This window comes from Microtus pennsylvanicus, chromosome 5 (genome assembly GCF_037038515.1).
Source record: "Microtus pennsylvanicus isolate mMicPen1 chromosome 5, mMicPen1.hap1, whole genome shotgun sequence".
Taxonomy (NCBI): Eukaryota; Metazoa; Chordata; class Mammalia; order Rodentia; family Cricetidae; genus Microtus; species Microtus pennsylvanicus.
In genome coordinates this window covers 76785380-76803749 of record NC_134583.1, presented here as the reverse complement: position 1 = coordinate 76803749, position 18370 = coordinate 76785380, and positions in this window count along the sequence as shown.

Below are 18370 nucleotides of genomic sequence, written 5' to 3'. Positions count from 1 at the left end.
GAGGTCAGGGCTGTCGGAGCCCACCTGGGAGGTAGCAGGGAAGCTGCTAAGGTTTATTGTCACACGGAAAAGCCCAGGCCACAGCTTGAGAGGCTGAGAACCCAGTGTGTGGAGGCTCCTTTTACAACAGTCATGGGAGGCTTTATGGACCCTAAGGGGTGGGCTTGTGGAGCTGCTGCGAGGTTGGTGGTTCTATAGTAACTTTTCTTAAATTAAGGAAAACTGCTCAGCTGATTTTCTATATTAAATTTTACTAATTCACATTAATAAGGACACGAAACTTGCATTGCATACTTCACTTGTGGTGAGAGCTAGTGTTTGGGGAAGATTAGAGTGACTTAGGTTCAGTGGAGGGGCGGTGGTGAGGGGGTCACTGCTCCTGATGTGGAGTTTGGTCACGGAGCTGAAGGGGTGGTGGCAGCTGGTCCCCGAGATGGTGTGTGGCCTTCTACAGTCCCAGTCCTCAGGTTTTCCCACATGAACTGCTGCTGGTTTGTATTTGAGTGATGGCCTCAGCTGAATCAGCCATCCCACTGGGAGTTAGAAAGTAGAGATTTGAATTCTGTCATTTCTTTCAACATTCATTAGCTAGCAATTTTCTATTAAAAAAAAATCAGTGAAGCAAATATGACAATTATCCAGAGACTTTGCCGTCAGCTGGTCTCACTTGACTTATCTGAACTATAACACACACACGTGTGTGTGTTGTGTGTGTGTGTGTGTGTGTATTCACATGATTCTTTTCCTTTATTGACTAGTTTTATTGTATATTTTTTGAGGCAGGATCTGTTTTAGGTAGCCCAGGCTGGCCTTAAATTTACTATGTAGCCCAGCCAGGCTGACTTTGAAGTGGGCACTCTTCCTCCCTCTGTTTTTGGCAGCTAGGAATGACAGTGTAAACCACTTCAACCAGCTCTTATTGTTCAGCTCTTTTCATTTGATGATGACGATGATGACTTAGGCAGGGCTCCACTATGTGCTATTGGCTGGCCTGAAACTTGCTGTATAGAACGGATTGGATTCAACTGCTTCTGCCTCCCAAGGACTGGGATGAAAGGTATGCGCCACCATGCCCAGTTGAATGTATTCACAAAACTCAATGAATTCATTACAAATTTCATTTTATTGGCTCTATCTCTCTCCTCCTGTCAATAACATCAGTGAATTATGGATTTTATGCATTCAATGTTTCAGTACATTGCAATTATGTGATACTTATATTGTTCAGAAGTGGTCCTGTGTCCTTTCACAGGGCTCTGCCTGCTGTGGCTGTGTCTCAGTTTTGGGCACAAGCTGTCCCAGCCTTGCCGTACACTTTCCTGACCCTGATGTCTGACCATCTATTCTCCAGTGCTCCTAATTCTTTTTACTGAGGCATTAATACAAAACCAAAATATAGGGATGGGTGTTTTTAGTTTCCTTGGAAGATGTAACAAGTGCTTCTAGACTTCTCCATAGGCAGACCTAAGAAATTCATTTTTAAAACCTGACCTTAATATAGTTTTGATTTAAATAAAACATTTAGCATTTCTTAAAGATAAATATTAACTTTTACTCCACGCTTGAAGCTAGAAATATTGATTCCTAAAAAGGTCACAATAATTTCTTCTTGTTTTATTAAATAACCAGACTAGTGTTAATATTAATGGGATACTAAATGAGGCTTAGTAACACACACACGCACACGCACACACACGTTAAACCATGCCCCGGAACCTGTAGCTTCCTTTATGGGTGGGTTCATTTCTCTGCATGACTCTCAGCAGCAGTGGCTCATGGTTAGGTTCACTTTGTGTCATTCCATTTATGTTCAAAGTCTTGAATTTGCCTAGAAGTTAGAATATGTGGTTGGCAATTCACCTGCACATATTTTTCCTTCCTGTATGTATTTACTAATTAGCTATGATAGACTTACATAGATGATTAGATCTATCACAAGCCTAGGAATCAGCAAAGGACAGCTCCAGGTGGCAAGGGCCATCTTGTGTCTTTGCAGATGACGCTTTCCCAGTGGATGAGTAGTTTGGGAGCAGAGAATGGTGGTCAAGAGATTTGGTTCACTCAGGTAGTATCTGGGTTGTGCTAACTACTGCCTATGCGATCTGGGATGAGTTAACTTGGGGCCTCAGTTTTCCCCCCTCCCCCTGGCAAGAAGAGTCAGTCACAGCCCTCCACCTCACCCCCAGGCGCAATGAAGCAATTCTTGTGAATTTGCTTCTGGGAGCAAGCATGAGCTTTCATAAGTCTCATGGTACACGCTTTGTTCGAAGCAAAGAATGAAAAACCAAGTCCTAGCAAAGGAAGGAGAGAGGCTACATTCACGCCCTCCAGAACAGACTGGTGATTTAGCCCAGGGGCCCTCCTTTCCTCCAGGGAGCCTCCAGCCTGTGAGTATGTGGTTGTGGCGCCATCTAGTGACAATGAACAGAGTCTGTTTCCTCAAGGAGCCTCCTTCAATATGGAAAGTGATTAGTGAAATTCCATACCTCCCTCATTAAAGTTATATGCAGAATCCATAGTCATCAATAAAGATATCTTTGAGTGAAATTTATCTTAAAGATACAACCTTTCTACTCAGGATTTAGTTAATAAAAAGTAAAGAATTTCCCACAGAGAGAACAGTCTGCTTTATTAGGAAGTCTTCTCTGATCAATATTTTTTTAAAATTTGAAAGTTAATTTTCATGACGGGCATGGATATTTTTAACACAGTGAAGCACAGCATTTAGCAATAGGGTTCAGTGTTGGCCAGTTCACACAAGGCGGTGTTAGGACATGAGGTTTCCATTCACCCTTCCCAGCGCTTGAGGGGCAGGGCTGGTAGCCGCTGCGTCTTTCCCCACTTGCTGTTCCTTCTGTCTGCACGTGCATTGAGAACCTCAGAGGCACTCATGAAGGAAAGAGCTGTGACCAGAGAGCAGAGGCCATCTGAAAGCTCTGCAAATGCCGCATTATTGTGGGTGCATCTTCAGGCACATACTTTAAACATGTACATCCCTCTCCCCCCAAACCCTTCCCCCCTCTCTCTCCACACACACACACACACACACACACACACACACACACACACACACACACACACACGTGTGCACCTTCAGGCACATACTTTAAACATGTACATCTCTCTCCCCCCAAACCCTTCCCCCCCCCTCTCTCCACACACACACACACACACACACACACACACACACACACACACATACACACACACACGTCCTAACGCCCAGACTGGTCTTAAATTCAAGATCCTCTTGCCCAGTGCTGGTATTACAGCTGTATGCCGCCAGTGCCTCCAGTGCCACCGGTGTCAGAAATAAGGCTTTTCTGCAGCACTGGGGATGAAACTCCCAACCATCTCCATGTCAGGCAAGGGCTCTGCCATTGAGCAACACCCCAGACCCTGAACTTTCTTAAGCTTTAGTTTTCTATCCGTAAAATGCTCCACACTCGGGTTCTATCTGTAAGAAACATAAAGAAGATGTTATGGGAATCCTCTGTAGAGTATGACGGTTTTGCAAGGGTATGATATGAGGGCTTTCTTCCATGAAAGACATGTACATTGAGAAATGCATGTAAATGTTATTCGGTTTGGTTTTTGTAAAACTCAAACATTTTCGAGGTTTGTTTTTAGGTGTCTCTATGCGTGGGTGTGCCCATGTACATGTGCAGGAGCCCGAGGCAACTAGAGGATCAGATTTCCTGGAGCTGGAGGTCCAGGTGCTTGTGAGAGCTGGCTGTGGTGCTGGGAACCAAACCTTGGCCCTCAGCAGGACAGACAAATGCTGCTGAGCCACCTCCGTCACCAAAATAAAAACAAACGAACAAAGAAATGAGCTTCCCCTCTTCTCGACAGAAGTCTGCTGAAAACTCAACCTTCACCTGCCTGTGTTCGTCTCTGCAGACACCAGTGTGGTCTGTCACGTGGTTCAGAGCTGGTACCCCTCAAAAACAGATGCCAAGTATTGTGCCAGGTGCTGTCCACAGCACCCACTTCTCCATTCGCCCTCATAGGGCCTTTCTTTGTGTTCTTATTCTGCTAGGGCAGAAACCTTCGGAAGAAGCTGGGGTCCCATAACAGTTTTTGCCAGGCGAATTCTCACTCCAGGCAGGTGGTGAGAACACTCTTGTTTCTGATGATGCTCCAGCTAGGCAGGGCAACAGGGCTCCAATTCAAGACAGCAGAGGCAGCATGGGAGGGGGAGATTCTGCAGCTGCTCCTGTAGCATTGGCAAATGACAGTGGATGTCTTCTTGCATCGCTGGCAGCCTGCTCTGCGTAGGAAAGAGGGCCACACACATTTGCCATGGCATGATTCTCTCTAAATAATAATAATAATAAATATCAATTAACAAACAAAATGAATAATTAAAAATAAAAATAGGTACTATATTTGTACAAAATTCAGGACTTTTTAAAGGAGATCCTGCAATGAACTAAGAACATGTACTTGTGTACATGTGTGAGTGTGTGTGTGTGTGTGCGCACATATGTAGAAAGCAGGACACCTTTTGAGTTGATCTCTGAATTTCAGCTCAGAGAAATGCACGCACAAGTTTCAAAGGAGGACGCTTCATATTCTGCTTGGAAGGAGAGGCTATTTCTACATGGGGGGAACAGGGGTGCCATGGCTAACTTTACCAACTTAACATGACCTAGTATCACGTAAGGAGAGAGGGTTGCTGAGGGATTATCTAGTTTAGGTGGGCCTGAGGACTTGCCTGTGGGGATTGTCTTGGTTGCTCACACGGATGTAGGAAGACCAAGACCACTGTGGGCAGCACCATTCCCTAGGCAGAAGGTCCTGAGAAGCACAAGAGAGGAGCAGGCTAGCGGAGAACAAGTAAGCAGGGATTTGTGAGTTTACTCTCTCTTCTTGATTTTAGGTATGATGCTTTTTCTGCCAAACTTCCCCGATAATGCATTTTAACATAGACTTTTAAACCAAATTAACCCTTTCTTCTCTAAATTGCTTTAGCTCATGTTTTGTTTTTGTTTTTGTCACAGTGACAAGCATGTAACTAGAACATAGAACTAGAACAGACTCAGGCCCCACTGCTCATGTCTGAGTTTAATCATCCCTCTCTATCTACAGGGAAGATTTCTGCTGCTTCCCTTTCTTCTTGCTCGTCAGCCAGACACTATGAGTTACTCACTCTAGTCACTATTTCCTGGTTGCTGTGTGGGATGGGATACTGATCTGGAAACATTAATTGGGGCTGGGGATTGGCATGACTGCTCCTTTGTGGACTTCCAAGCCATCCCTGATTCTAGATCCTTCCCACGTCACTTCACTGTGTAATTGGGACTTCCAGTCTTCAGAACATGTTAGCATGACACATTGCACAGAAAGCTCTCTAAGTGTTGTAACAATAAAAATATTTAGCATTCCGGACCCTGTTCTCATCATTTTCTGCATCATCTCCACCCTCACCTTCTCCAGCAACTCCTTCGTGCCTGAGCATTTAAGCTCCCAATCCCAAGAGGAGCTGTGGTAAGTCTAAAGCAGTCACTGAAGCAGACAGGTCCAAATTCAGTCTTGACTTCTCTGAGTGAGTGTTTAACTGCACTGTTTTGCCATCCAACAGGAGGAGAGGTCTTGTGTGAGTGTGTATACCTTCCTATCAAGGGGTACCATGATTTGTAATTCCCAGATAACATGTGTCTCTAAGGTGAGGCTGAACTGATTCAGTGTCCTTGTGATTTAAGAGTGAATCTGTCTGGTTCTTCTGCACGCCCGTCAGGGATGGGGCATGGATGGATATCTTGTCTCAGGCAGGCACAGGACAGCACCTGGCTAGTGCTTAACAACCCAGATGGAGACTCAGGGAGTCCTCACAGCATCTGTCTGTAATGGACAGACCCTTCTGCAAAGCCACAGATAACTTCATTGCTAAGACGCCTTCATAGTCTCCACGCTCTGGGCACAGTTTAACGACCCCCACCCAGAAATTGAACTCGCCCTTGGCTGGTGGAATAGTGTCCCTGACATCAGGGCTCTTCTTTAAAGCATTTCATCACTCTGAAGGGAGAAAAAAGAAATCAAGACTCATGAATCAAAACAAGATAGCTTTAAATTTCTAAAAACACCCCCCCCCATCCAGAATCTGCCTGGAGGGTGTCCTGGCTTTTTTTTTTCCCCAGGCACATTCTTTTGAGACCAAAGGTGATCTAATTACTATTTACAAAGGACATTCGAGCAGCTCAGAACTAACAACCCAAAGCTCTGAACCCTAGCAGTTTAACTATCCGATGGTGATAGTGTGGCGGGCTTTCCTGTTACCTGTAGTTACTGCAACTGAACCTCGAGCTTCTGAAAGAGCATCAAGGATGCTTGAGTCAGTAACAGCCTAGGTTCTCAGAGAGAAGGTCGCTGGCTTAACTTTTGCTCACAGTGGGCCTTACTGGGCTCGTTACAAAACCAGGGCTTTCTGGGAAAAGTCAACAGCCATGTCATGCTTCTCATTCAGTGACTGGTTAAATAGCTGTCACAACCCCGACCGGATCCTTCTGGCTTTGATTTCTATCAGAGGCAGAACAGCACGGCACACGCATGACCAGGTTTCGTGCAGCATCCAGCTGTGTGCTGGACAGCACAGCAGTCCTGCTGCCGAGCAGCTCACACCTCTGGTTCAGCTCTGTTGCCCTGGCACTGTAGCAGAACATGAGTTTTCCATTTGTTTTATTTACAGGATATTATTTATACACTGTACTTTAAAAGGAGAAATGCATAAATGTTACATGATTCCTTTAAGTTCAGAGTTACTTTTTTGAAAAAAATAGAAAAATAGAACTTTAAAAGCATGTTTTGTAATCATTTTTTTCCCTGGTGGCCAAGTGTGTGTGAGATTATTTGAAGATAATGCCACTAGAACATCTTTTATATATTTAAAGACACGCCCAAGGATATACTAATTATTTCAAAGATTAGCCATGTGAATAAAATGATTAAAAACCCATCTATAAGACATCTTTAACTTTTTCTGCTACATTTATATTGAAGGGTGGGACATGGGTGCCCAGGCTTGTGTGTGGAGGTCAGAGAACTACTTCCAGGAAGTTCTCTGCTTCAACCACAGGAGACCCTGGGATGGAACTTGGATCTTCGGGCTTGGTGATAACCTTTACCAGCTGAGCCATCTCACCGTACTGATATGTATTGGGGTGATAGATTGCTGATGTCCGCTCATGTACTGATGCTATCGGAGGGCAATTCGAATTGAGTTGGTACAAACTTACCTGCATGTAAACTTTTTAAATAAGAATTTGATAATTTCATATACTGAGTTTGGGTATTTTTTGATCAGCTTCTTATAAAATTCTTCTCCCTTGTAGGCCATGCATCTGCTTTTATCTCGTTTGTTTGTTGGTTTTACCTGCTGAATTTAAATACGTCTGCTTGCCTGCCCTTTGGGGTGACGTGCTTTTCATTGCAGACTGATTTATACGCTGTTCACCTCTTTCAAACATCTCTCTTTTTCGTCTTCTTTTGCTTTTTAAGAATAAAATATCCCACTTTGTTGATATGCTTCGGTCTTTTTCCACGAAGGCTCAGAGAGCAACAGGAAGCTGAACCGTCTATGTTAATGTGTACACCGAAGACTGAACAGTCAAGTCTAATTTTAGGCCCATCAACCTTGACAGCGCCTTCCTAATCACTTGGATTTGAACAGATATGCAAATATAGGAATGAGAAGTAAAGAACTCACCATTTAGAAGTCAGATCATTGCTAAAATTGCCTGCGAGGTGCACGGATTTGTAATTCATTCATTATGCTCTGATTCCAGAAATCTACAATTTTAATAAAAGTAGAACATGGAAACCAAATGAGCAGTGTGCATTTGTGGAAGAGGCCGAGGATGCCCTCCACACGGATATCCCTGGACTCCCCTGTGGATACGGGAGAAATCGGGGTCCCCTTCTGAAGTTCTTATTCTTGCTAATAAAAGAACTTATGAATAGACTCAAACAGAAGCTTGAGGACAACTTTATTAAAGTTTAAAGGAGGGGGCTAGAGAGATGGCTCAGAGGTTAAGAGCACTGACTGCTCTTCCAGAGGTCCTGAGTTCAATTCCCAGCAACCACATGGTGGCTCACAGCCATCTGTAATGAGATCTGGTGTCCTCTTCTGGCATTCAGGCATACATGGAAGGAATGTTGTATACATAATAAATAAATAAAACTTTTAAAAAAATTTAAAGGAGGGAAAGATGAGAAGACAAGCTATAACTCTCAGCAGCTACCCACAGGAGGAAAACATGCTGGAGAGAAGGATCAAGCTTGGTGTCTGAGCTATCGGCATGGAGGTCCACCGCATAGCTGCAGGTAGACACATTTTGGGGATGGGGGCTATAGAAAGAGTAAAGAAGTCCAAAGCACTAGAAAAAGCAAATGTAGACTCTGGTTATTATCTGAAAGAGATAGAAAAAAAGAAAGAAAAATTGCACCTTTCTGAGTCTTTACTCAGAAGGGAAGGTGGGCAGGTCCAGCTGAACCTCAAGGTTGTCTCAACTCCTGGAGGCTGTGCTGTGGGTGGGATTTTTGGGAAGGAATAGTATAGTATCTCATTAAGGGGATAACTATTCCACCTATCTCTTTAGCATGGCATAAGGTACACAGACCTTCCTAGGGGTGGTCCCTTAACCAGGCTGTTGACCCTGCTTAGCTAAAATACTAGGTCCCCACCCAGGCCAGAGATTCTTTTCTCTTGAGCAGGAGTTTTCCCTTAATAGGGTTTTATCGCTGCTCCAACACTGTGACTCAGATGTTTGCCCTCCTTTGGGTGCTGGGGAAATGATGGGTGAGGGATAAGTGATGCCATTAAACATCTTCCTCTACAATTTTTTGCTGGTTGAGACCATCCTTTTGTTTATTTTTGTTTGTTTGTATGTTTAAAGATCACTATCAATTTCAATAACATGAGTATCTGTCATTGCTTTCACTTCTAGGTCAAGGCTGGTCATCCTAAGTACAAAATGAGACCTTGGCGGGAGCTGCATGGGACCCAGTGTTTGGTAGTGATGACAATGTTAAAGGGGAAGAGAGAGCATCTAACCAGGTAAGCTATAGATTTTATCTTCTGGATGGAGAAGGATGCTGGGTGGCTGGATGGCATCCAACAGCATCGCATTAAATCACAGCCTCCCTGAGTTCCTGATGCTGAGGCCTGGGTACCACAATTCATCTGTCTTCCTCTCTAGTAAACCGTTGTATGATCAATTCCTCTGCAAAGGATGGCCATAAACATTGCCAGCGGTAACCACAGAATTCTCATTTCATGGACCATCATGAGGCGATGCCTGATGATCAATGTTTAATCACAGGCAAGAATTAAAATATACAGCCTAGGTACATCCTAGAGGGTGGGGCCTGGTGTTGGAGCCCAGCAGACAGGCAGCAGGGCCAGATGGGTTGCTGACAGTCAGTTTCATCACCTGGTTTCCAGGAAGTGACTTTGGGATTTCTTGAGAGCATCTTCCCCTCACTTCTGCCCATCCCACCCCGCTGAACTTTGTTTTGTGAAAATACCACACTGCCACCTACCTCTGTCTGATGGAATTTTCTGGCAATCAGCCTTGATCTCATCAGGCTGGAAGACTCATGGCTCCTAATCAAGGGCCAGAACAGTGAAGGCTTGAGGGACCTCGGGGGGCAGTTGACCACTGAGGACACTGCCAGTTCTCCCTTCTTAAACAAAGCAGTGACATTGTTTCCTACTGGGCCGTTGCAAATAGAAGAGGGTTAGGTGTGGAGTGGCAGGAATTCAGTCTGAAAGGCCTTTTAAGTTCTACGGAGGTTGATGGCTTGCTGCTACTCAGCTCAGACAGACAGGCAGACAGACAGACAGGAACCCTAGTGAAAATTAAGACCTCGATATTGTATGGCCCCAGGGGGTGATGCTGTTTGTTCTTACTAGTTTTCTTTCATGTGTCTTGTGAGTCAGTGCTGTATCCAGAAGGAACAAAAAAAGGGGATCCCGGGAGATGTCTTGCCACAGCCTGCATACTGCTGTTTGCAGAATTTCTCCCCACCTCCTTGAGGGGGTTCCATCAAGCTTGGGCTGCTGGGTGCAAGCCGGTGATGGGAACCCACTCTCTCCTGCCCACTTTCCAGCAGCAGCCAGCAGAGCTCCAATTTCCTGACGTTCTTTTGGACATCCTGGGGGTTGCACCTGACATCCTCTCACCTGGCACCAGGACTCATATTGTCTTCCCTTTGCTACCCTTTCCACCATGTTTGCGCCTGGTCTCCTGGGGCATTCCATTCTTTATACTGTGATCCCTTAGCTTCATCTACCTTTTATTCAGCCTGGAGCCCTCAGCAGCTTTGGCATTTTATTTATTTATTTTTATTTTTATATTCTTATTCGGGCTCTCTGTGTGCATTGCATGAGAGTGTTGTGAATGTGTGTGTGTGTGGTGTGACTTTCATGTGTGTGTGGGAGTGTACACACCTGTATACATCTGAGGTCCAGAGGAAGACACTGGCTGTTCTGCTTTATCTTGTCCTGCCTTGCCCTGGGGAGGTTGTCCCTGCCCCACTTCACCTTGGGGGGCGGGTTTCTCTACTCCACTTTACCTGGGAGGGGTATCTCTACCTCACCTTACATTGAAGGGGGCATCTCTGCCCTGCTTTACCTTGAGGTAGGTTGTCTCTCACTAAACCTGGAGCTCCTCCTGGCTTTGTCTCCACACGTCTGAGCACTGGGGTGAGTAAAATAAAATAAACTATGAAATACCACTTAAAAATATTCCCTTTTTTAAAACAATGTATGTACCTGTTTGTGAACACTAATTCAAACATGTAAATACATATGCATATGTTTGCACATACACAAACACGTGTGTTTACATTGTTTTACGTATGTTGTCTTTTGCATAGTTCATTTTTAGTTGCACAGTATCTCAGACATCTGTCATTTTGCACTAGGATTGGCTTTCTACCTTCTGTTTGCTCATGCGGAAAGTCTGATTCATCTTCTTTTGGGGCCAGATTTGAAAGCAAATGAAAAATATTATGTATCAACAGGAAAAAAATGGCTCCTATCCTCCATAGATTAAATATATACTTTTGTTTGTTTTGTTTGATTTCTAATTTCTTTAACTTCCGTGGCTTAATTCATCCTGCCCCAACGTGTATTTCATTTAAAAATAAAATTTCTATGAATGCCGTAACTGAGTTCCGATGTTTCTAATTGAGCTGGATCCTTCCCACTTCCAGGTTGCATTGTCTTAGTTTTTCTTCCCTGTTGCTGTGGAGAAACTTAACGGAGAAAGGCTTTCTTCTGGCTTGCAGCTCCAGACGCCTGCCCATCATAGCAGAGAAGTTACAGAAGTCGGAGCTTCTGCGGGCCACATCCCACCTGCAGGGAGTGACAAATGCGTGCTCAGTCCCATTTCCCCATTTTGATAGTCCAGGATCCCATGCTCAGGAGATGGTGCTGCCTACAATGACGTCGAATCTCTCTGGGGCTGGCAGGATGGCTCAGTGGGTAAAGGTGCTTGTCGCCGTGTGCAAGCCTGGGGATGGAATCCTCATAAAGGTAGAAAGGAAGAACAGACTCCGCAGAGCTGTTCTCTACCTTGCACACATACACGCTATGTCGTGTGCCCCAGCATCATGCATGCGTACTTTATGATGATCGCAATGATAGGGATGGATCTTCCCAAGTCAGCTGACATCATCCCCCAAAGGCCTTCCCGCAGGCCCCTCTCCCAGGCGATTCTAGAATCTGTCAAGATGACAATTAGCACCAAGCATCACAGCTGTCTACTGTAATTACCGTTGCATCTCCAGAAGTGTCAGTTAAACAGGCGCCTATGTTGAGTGGCACGCAGACCCCCGCCAAGAGCACACACGACAGCGTCATGTGTACGTGTATAGTGTCACGTGTCTATCCTAGCACATTAGGGTTCGATTTGCAGGTTGGCAGGACATTTGCCATTTACTTAGCAAACTTACAGCTCTAAATTATTTTCCATTGAATTTTGGTAATGAACACTTACTATAATTAAAATGTTTTCCTCAGATCTATTTATATTGTATTATAATCGTTTCATTATACTTAAGGACTTAGAAAATGTGATTGAAGATAGAGAGAGTAGGGATTGATAGCACCCCCCCCCCTCAAAGTGCTCTTCAAAAAATATTCCCCCACGTTCACACACCAGGCAGCTGGCTCTGAGGACTGTCTGAAGCCCATGACAGAAGGGAGGATGGGAGCAGGATCCAGTGGTTCTCAACCTGTGTGTTGCAACCCCTTTAACAAACCTTTAGCTTCAAAAATATTTACATTACGATTCACAACAGTAGCAAAATTACAGTTATAAAGTTTCAATGAAAATAATTTTCTGGTTGGGGTCACCACAACATGAGGGACTGTATCAAAGGGACATGGCATCAGGAAAGTTAGGAACCACTCAAGTAAAGGCTTTCGTATTAACAGAAGGAGAGTGAGTTCCCGGAGAGAAGACCACACTTTTAACAGCAGCAGAGAGCAGTGCTTACTTTTAGTGAGACTCTGGTTGGAATCACATCAGGGCAGGCAGGAGACAGCTTTATCTGGATGAGCAATAAACTTTACAACATCAGTTGCCTTTCGCGAAGCAACTATTTGTGTAAGTTGCCGTGGGTCACCAGGGTTCGACTCTGGGTGGTCGGGTCTGTTCACTGAAGTGTGAGGATTTAGCTTCTATGTTTGACCTTTTGTCTCTGCACTAATCTCAGCATTTAAAGCCATTGCTCCCCGGGCTGAGTCCCAGCAGACATCCACGTGTTGAAGCCCCAGTCCTGTAGGCACTTTGGTGGCAGTGATGGGAGCAGCGCTTTGGATCCGAGCATCAGGCTGGTGCAAGGGTCAGACTCACAGGGTAATTCATCATAAAACAGACACACACTTCAAATTAACAGCAAAAGGAAAGCTGTTGGGTAAAACACACAGCATTTTTAGACAGGGCTTTAGAGGAAGAAACTAAGGGGAAGGAGAGGGCACCGATGCCTGCTTTTGTCAGAATTCTAGATAGATTGAGGGAGGAAAGCAGAGTACAATGAAAAGAACTCTACTTCAAAGAAGAGCAAAACAAGCTGCCTGGGAATGTATTTCTAATCGGAGAATTGTCAACACAGCACCACACTCATAAAAGATAACGGAGAGGTCTTATTATCTACAAAATTATAATTTTCCGTGAGAAAAAAAATATCCGAAGTCTAGTGAAAGGCAACAGACACTGTAAGAAGTGTCTGTGGCCCAAAACAGAGAGCAAAAAGCCCAATTCCTTCCTCTCTGAAACCGTAGAAAGTGAATGAAGAAAGCAACAGCCCGACAGGAAAGCAAACAGCACAAAGGACCATGACTTTCCTGGTACAGAGCGCATACTGATTAATCTAAGAAAACCTTATGCATAATTTAAAGACGCAAATAAATATGAAGGCAGACCATTTTCTTAGTTTCCATGGCAGTTAAAAATTAAACAATACCCTCATAATCTATGAAATCCGAAATCATTCCCACTGCTTGTCAGAAATCAGTGCAAATTTTAGAAGGCTGTATCTTGTTATCTTAAGGTTTTAAAAAATCATGAGTTTGTTCCAGATAAATCCATCCACACAAAAGAGATATAGACGTACCTGGAAAGAGGACTAAGTGGTTGAGAGCATGGTCTCCTCTTCTGGAGTACTAGGGTTTATTTGAACCCCAGCACACACAAGGCAGCTCATAGCCATCTCTAACTGCAGATCCAGGAAATCTGAGGCCCTCTTCTGGCCGCTGAGGGAACTGCTGCATGTCCATGGTACATAGACCTCTATACATACATACCAAACCAAACATCTATATACATAAAATAAAAACAAAATATTTTCTTAAATTCATTTATTTATTGTGATGAGGCAAGGACTGAACCCAAGTTTCCTACAATTGAGTTACATCCTTAGAATCTAGAAAGTATCTCTTAACCAATTGTAGGAATATACCAGCCAGCAACGGGAAGAAGGCAGGACGCAGAGTGAGGATTATACCCAAGCAGCCCTTTGCTGGAAGTCACTGATAGAATGGAGTGTGGCTGAAGTGGAAATGGAGCCACCTTCCACAGGCTCAAAGGTCAGGGCGGCTGGAGAGGAAGGAAAAAGAGAGAGGGGCCTGTCAGGAAGGTGACCTGACTCTGATTATGAACACTTTTCATTCCCGGCTTATCCTTGGAATGCACGAAGAGGGAAAGGCCAAGAAGACCTGGAAGAAAGCAATGTACAGAAGGAAGCAATGAATGAATGTGTGAGCGAATGAATGAATGAATGAATGATGGAGGGACAGAGACATTCTGTTATTAGCAACCCAGGGAAGTCAGTCTGTAGATTAATTCAGTCAAGTTTATTGCATGAAAAAGTACCCAGTCTTAAAAAAATGAAAAACAAAGAGAGCATAATCCAGTGTTTCTACAATATATTACTCATGTGTCTCAGCACACAAGACCTTGACAGGTAAAGGATGGAACAGAAACATACAGGCTGGAGGAAAAAGGAAGGAAGGGCATTAGAACCCGACTCCTCCAAATGCCCCGGATATTAGCATAGAAGGATTTCAAGGCCATTGATATAAATATGCTCCAGGACGGTAAAGAACTTGTTTCATTGAGAATAAACTGGTGGGACTCGTAGACGAGAGATGGAAAGAAAAACAAGGGAAAAGGATGAAGCTATCACCCTAAAGGTGAAATAATACAGAAAGTAAATGTTTATAAAATGGACTCAACAGCAGAAACATAGTCGATAAACTTGAGAAATTATGCAAACTGAAATAATAATGATAATAAGTATAATTAATAACAACAATGGATCATTAGTGAAAATGAAAGACTCCTTCCTGATCTTTGTAATGATCTCAAATAGTTGATTATCAGTGCAAAGAAGAAAGAGAATGGACGGAACTGAGAACAAATGCTGAGGTTTTCTAACCTGATGGCTTTTTCCTCTGTCCTTCCTCTAATCCTTCCCCTCCCTCCCTCCCTCCCTCCCTCCCTCTCTCCCTCCCTCCCTCCCTCCCTCCATTCCCTCCCCTCCCTCCTGTTTCCTTCTTTCCCTTCCCTCCTCCTTCCCTCTTCCTTTGGAGTCAGGATCTCACTATGTAGTTCAGACTGATCTGGAATTTGCTATGTAGCCCAGGCTAGCCTCACCCCATAATATTCCCACCCCAGCCTCTCAAATGCCTCTGTCACGGTGTGTGCCACCACTCATGATAAAATCTTAAACTTACATCCCCAGGATCAGAGGAATACATATTAAGAAACATATGACTGGTGGATTTGAGAAAGCCCAAGAGAAAGAGAAGACCTTGAACACACCCAGAGAAAAAAAGACAAATGACGTGCCAAGCCAAGGTACAACTGACAGGGGCTGTTCACCACTTTCGATGGGGAGAAAAGAGAACGAGATGATGTTTTCAAAGGATCAAAAGAAAACATTCCAGCACAAAATTCTACACTCAGTGAAAATATTGTCAAAAAAAAAAGAATAAAAGCATTTTCAAATGCCTGAAAACACAAAGAACTTTTCATCCACAGGCACAATGAAGGAATGTGAGAGGAGGTTCCGAGGGATGCAGGGAACATCCTGTAAAAAAATTACAAAGAACAAAGGGCTGGGGGTGGTGGTGCACACCTGTTACCCCCTAACTTAGGATTGTGAGATGCGGGCCAACCTTGGCTACATAGTGACCTCAAACCACTAAAATAGACCACACATAAAATACACTCTGGAAAGTGGTATTTTTGTTGAGCCTGGTCCCTAATAGGAGAGATGGTGAATCCCAAAAGATTGTGTGATATGTCTGGATTCTTCAGGGTCTTCTCTCCAGAGGGGAACTGAAGGTTGGTTTCTCAACTGGACAGAGTAAGATCTGGGCTTCTCCCGGGTAGTGGGTCGTCTTGACGCCCCTTCCATGGTTCCCCTACTTTTTTCTAAAGCTGCATTAAGGAATTAAATATTAACTGACAATTTCTGATTCTGTTGGCACCTGCCTCATCACCCTCTTCACTTGGCTGCTGGGGCTGTTCCTGCCTTCGATGTACCTCACACGAGGGTTTTTTCTAAATGCAGTTCTGAGCACTCCAGTACCTCAAGACTCTGTTTTTGTTTTTTTCTGCCTTTGCTTTTAGTTTTATTTTATGTACATTGGTGTGAGGGTGTCAGGTCCCCTGGTACTGGAGTTACAGAAATGTGTGAGCTGCTGGGAATTGAACCCTGGTCCTCTGGAAGAGTGGTCAGTACTTCCAACCTCTGAACCATCCATCTCTCCAGCCTGGCACTGTGTGTTTGGGTGTGTACATGTGTATGAGTCCACAGCTGTGCATACAGAGGCCAGAGGTTGACATTAGATGTCCTTAATCACTGTCCACCTTTTTAAGACAGAGTCTCTTAGTTAACTGGGAGCTCATAATTTTAGCTAAACTGACTTGTCACCAAAGCTCTGGGGATCCTCCCACCTTTAGCCCTGTGCTGGGTTTTTTTTGTGGATTCTGAGATCTAAACTCAGCTTTTCATGACTGCACAGCAAGCACTTCACCCAGAGTTATCTCTCTAGACCACCCTGAGACTTGTAATTGCCTCTATGAACATAAACTCAGCCATATCCACTGACTCACCCTGGTGGGCACTTGTTACCTTGATGATGTCCATGGTAGCTCCTTCTGTTTCTCTCAGGTTCTACCTGTGCTGGCAGAGTGTCAGCTTTTTAGAAATCCTTTGACTCCTCCACCTTGAAGTCATCTTCTGTAATGGTCTATTCTGTCCCTTTAAGAGACAAGCCTTGCCCACTCCCTCCCTTGTTTGCTGAGGCAAGCAGATCTTCCTTCTGCTTCCAGCCTGAGCTCCTTCTCTTTCTGCCTCTCTCCCAAAGAGGTAGCTTCTCTCTCTCTCTCTCTCTCTCTCTCTCTCTCTCTCTCTCTCTCTTTCTCTCCTTCTCCTCATCCCCATTTTTCCTCCCTCTCCCCGTTCCCCTTCCCTTCCATAACCCACTAAATAAATCTCCAACATCACTCTGCATGGCATGCCTATCCGTCTCTGTCTCTCACCCACCATGGCTCCTCATGGGACCAGCTGACCTGCTCAGGTCTCTCACCCGCCATGTGGCTCCTTGCCTGGGCAATCTCTCACCCACCATGGCTCCTCATGGGACCAGCTGACCTGCTCAGGTCTCTCACCTGCCATGTGGCTCCTTGCCTGGGACCTGCTGCCCCTTGTGGCCCATGGGCCCCTTGGGGAATGGTGCTGTTTTATTTTTACCATAACATTGGTGCTTTATGACTTGGCCAGGCTCTCTCCATGTTCGCTCCTGCCCAGAGGTGGGCTGGCTGAGGACACGTGGAACCCTGGGCTCAGGAACCAGCTTTCTTTACAATAGCCCCATGTTCTATCTGCCTGAATGCCAACCTCTATGCACACCAGTAGCTTCATTGGTGAGTTTCCCCATTTGGGTCATCTTAACCATTTCTCCCAACCTGAGGAATTTACCATTGAGCTCCTGGCAATCTTCTGGTGTTCCTAGAAACAGGGGTAACACCCCCAACCACAGCCTTCAGAGCTACAATTGAGCCCTTCACTGACGTTCATCTCTGGTTGCTTCCCATTGCTAAAAACGTAATTGAGCGACCCAGGGTTGTCCACCCATGCTAGCACTGCACACGCTGGGCAGTGCATTCACTTTGGGGCCCAGGGTCCCTTGGAATTTTCTTTCTCTTTTCTTTTGGACCACTCGTAAGTGGTTCCCACCATGAGAGACCACTCGGAGTGGCCTCTAGCCTCTGGCTTCCCAGTCACCTGACTAGGGCCAGTGGCTTCATCAGAACCCTGCCTGTAGAGAGGAGACATCCTCCTATAGGCCCTGTGGTGTCACTGTTTTGCGGGTTTTCACGTTTTCAGCTTTGGAATATTAGCCACCCACCTATAAGTGCTCTTCCGGTGTCCCGCCGGCTCTGCTTTTACTCAGACTATCTCTGCCACCACTACTGCTGGTCCTGTGGAAACTGACAAGATTAGTCAGGTCTGTGAGGCAGCTGTTTTCAATTTCAGCCTTTGCTCCCCACCTCAGCTTGTGGTGTGGCGGCTTGGCAACAGAGTGGGTTATGCACCTAGGTTTCTCTTCTTATTATGCTTAAAATGCCCATGGCTCAAAAAAAAAAAATGGCTTCACCATACAACACATGACCATTGCCATTTTGACTGAGCTCAGGGGACCTTCCATCTTAACTGAGGTCAGGTGACCTCACCGATATCTTAACTAATGACCAGGTCAGGCGACAAAATCCTGCCATCTTTACTGAGGTATTCCCTGCCTGGTCCCCTGGTTTACTTATGCTTTTGTCTCTAAATTCCTCTTGCTGAC